Source organism: Protopterus annectens, chromosome 2.part2, assembly GCF_019279795.1.
Source record: "Protopterus annectens isolate FY-2018-M chromosome 2.part2, PAN1.0, whole genome shotgun sequence".
Lineage (NCBI taxonomy): Eukaryota > Metazoa > Chordata > Ceratodontiformes > Protopteridae > Protopterus > Protopterus annectens.
In genome coordinates, this window is record NC_056730.1 from 835,313,199 (window position 1) to 835,316,744 (window position 3,546).

Consider the following 3,546-nt stretch of genomic DNA (forward strand, 5'->3'; position numbering starts at 1 on the left):
CCCTGTTTTTCTGGCACCAAGAAGAAGCAGCAGTAAATTCCAAATCCTATCTGTTTGGGTGAGACCCATTGGATGACTCTTTTTTGAAGCAGCTTTTGAATATCTTGAGCTGCTAATTCCCTCTGACTGGATGGAACATCTGTGAGTTTCCTCCTTTTGACAGGAGGTGTAAGGGAAAAGGGTATGTAGTAACCTCTGGATATGATTCTTAGCACCCATGTATTTTTTTGTGGTATTGGTCCAGGCATCCAGTTACAAGGAAAAATGACCCTGACTGCCTGCAGAGTTGGACAGCTGGGCAACACTTCAGGAGTGCTGACAGGGCCTACCAGAGTAGGTGTCTCTGAAGCCCTGGTTTTGCAGCCCCCTTGGGGTGACATGAGTCCTGAAAAGATCACTGGGATTTCTGGAACCACATTTTCTTACCACCTTGCTGGCTCTTAGAGAATGATTGTTGAGAGGTAGAAAACTTGGTTCCAGTGGCAGACAGAGTCTTTTCCCTCCTGCTCACTGCAGGTGAGTGCATCTTTCACTGATGGCCCATCAAAGGGGGGCATTAACAAAAGACAGCTTGAAGGTTTCTGAAAAGTCACATAGCCTCATTCAGGCATGTCTCCTAACAGCTATGCCTTAACTGGCTGCTTGTGAGGTACCCTCCTCTGTATGGGAGATCAGACACATCGATGAATTAGCAATAGATGGGAGAGTAGCCAGTTGAGGAGAGACCTTCTTCAGGTCCTCCGCCGACATGGTCTCAGTGAGAGAGTTTGAAAGCTCATTGATCAAATCTCTCTGCAAACGGGTAAAATGTGTCAGGTAATTTAATGACCTCAGTGCGAAAGTGGCTGAGACATAAATGCACTTTCCAAATCTGTTCATTGCTCTGGACTCCCTGTTTGGTGGATGGACAGAGGAGCTTTGCTCTGCTAGCTCTTTCTTAGTGGCAGCCACCACAACCATGGTATCAACTGGGATTCCCTTGCTCTGGTGAGGCCTATTTAAAGGGGGAACTAGAAATGTATCCGGGCACATGTGGACAGATTCCACAGTGTTCAGTTCCTTCCAAGTAAGGCAGAAAACTAGGTCAATATGTTCATCTGCCGGGGGGGGGGGTCACCCAAGATGCAGATAAGACAGTCCCAAAAGCCTCTAGGAACACCAACTTCTCAGGGGAAGGAATTTAGGTAGACCAGCCACTTTCCTGTTTGAGGATTTCCAGGTTGCCCCCAAAGCAAATATTGTCAGGTGGCATCAGAGGGACCCTTCTCCCTCATTAAAATCGGCGTCAGCTGTGAGAAACTCCATAGAGGAGTCCATGTGCCTCCTCTTGCATGTTGTCTTCTAAGGTACCACTTCTGTTGGGTGCTCCAGAAAGGTGTTGGAAAAAAGGGTGAATCCCTCTGGTGAACATGTGTGGAGGCTTTCCTGAGCTGGCTGACCAGTAGGACATGAGATGATGGGCTCACAGCTCAGACCCAATGAGGGGAATGGGATAGGACCAGTGACTAGACAGGACAGTTCTCTATGTAGAGAGAAAACCTTTTCTACCACCTGGAAGGCTGACTGGCCCAGGGAAACCTCTCCCTTGCTCCTTGGAGCCAAAGCAGACAAAGAAGGGAGTTCAGGGCCGATCCTGGATCTGAGCCATCCAGGGCCGAGGCACCAAGGGGAAGGGAAAGATAGGACAAAGTGGGAACTTAACCCAAACCCTCTGATCCGGTGCTGATGTCTTAGATCCAAGACACACTCTGATCTGAGGGCATTGTAGCAGGACTGGTCAGGGATACTATTGGAGTCGAGGAAGGGAGCTTCCTGGGATCCGATGCCGAACCTCTCGAGGAGCTGGAATCCTGGGACTCCCAAGCCGAGGGTCAGATTGGAGAAGGAGACAGTATGTGTTGGGCAGGCATGCTCATGGATCCATTAGGGGATAGAGCTATCAGAACCCCCATTTGAATCTGAGCCCTAAGGAATCTTATCATCCTGTCCATATCTGCTTCTGACAAACTGCTACAGGACCTAGATGAAGTCATGGACACTGACATAGCGTGCTTTGTCAGTGTCTGGAACTGTGGAGGCAGAGCTGGAGACACTGGCTTCAACATAAATTCTGCTGCATGTCCTCTACTCGTCAGATCCGAGGGTCTAGGATCCATGAAAGAGGTGGATGGAAGGTGAGAAGTGGTAGTCGGGGTTGAGCCATTCAGATTGGAGAACTGTTGAGGATCCAAGGGCATCCAGACAGTTCTTGGATCTGAGGGCATCGAATCCGAGGCTTTCCACAACTTCTCAGCTGGCTCCTAGGAGGTTTTTGGAGATTTGTGGTTGTCTTTTCCTCAGCTCCGAAACCATTTGAGTATGTTTAGAGGGGATTTGAGCCCCAGTAGGAAGTAATCCTTTCAAGATGAGCTTGTTCCAATGATCCAACAAGGCTCTTGGATTAAAGGTTGCACAAACAGTGCATGGAGAGTCCAGGTGGGCTGCTCCTAAGCAGTATACACACTTCTTATGGGCATCAGAATTGGGAATGTTATGGCCACAAGAAGTGCACTTCTTGAAACCCATAGGTTTATCTGGTGCAAGTTTCTCAGACATGAGACAGCAGTAGGCAGTAAACCCTAAAACACAAGGGTTTTCAGATAACACTAAGTTAAACAATGTTTTTTTTTAAACAGAATAGAAAATATATAAGTATTTAGAACTTGACTTAAAAGTACTTAGAACTAGAAAGTCAGTCAAGTATCATGAGTGGTACTAGAGTGAGCATACAACAGTAAAGAGAAAAACCCTAACACCTGTGACACGCTAAGGGATATGAAAGGGTTAAAAGAGAATAAAGGACAATAATTATCCAAAAAATATCCAGAATAGATACACTTAATCTCAAGGCTGGATCTTTCTTTCTTGTAGCTATGGCTGCAAATGAGATCATAGGAGTTGTGGATGGAATTGAGCATTATGGGAAGGGGGAGGAACTTGAGGCTTGGTTCCGAAACCTTGCAAATGTGGCAGAGTCAGATCAAAGGATCGTATCCTAGAATCATTCAGCAGGAAGAATGAAAACGACAAAATCAGATTTAGATTCTTTCTCTAGGTCCAATGCAGGCATTGCTAGGACTATTCTCCATAGGCTCCTGGGCTCTGATATTTCTTCCTTCTCCCTTTCTGTCTAAACTCTAGTGTTCATTCCATATAGTTTAAGCAATGGTCACCTAATGATTACCTTAGGTCAGCTATGTTAAGTAAATTTACCAAAAACATTAAATGTTTAAACAGATCACTGCTGCACTACGAACAACCTCCCTTCGCTTCCCTTCTTTGTTGTGTTTTATGCTCGGATGTGGATAGTTTTACTTTCCCTTTATCATGAAACATACCTAGCTGGTAGGGCTCTACCTTCCGTTCCTCTGCTCTGAAGCAAGAAAGCTCTGAAGGTTTTCCCTTTAACCACTTACTTTATACTGCTCTCATTGAAAGGTGCCCTAAAGCTTTGAAAGCTAGCTGTTAGCCCACTCCTTGGCAGGATATTTCTCATATAGCTTAGGC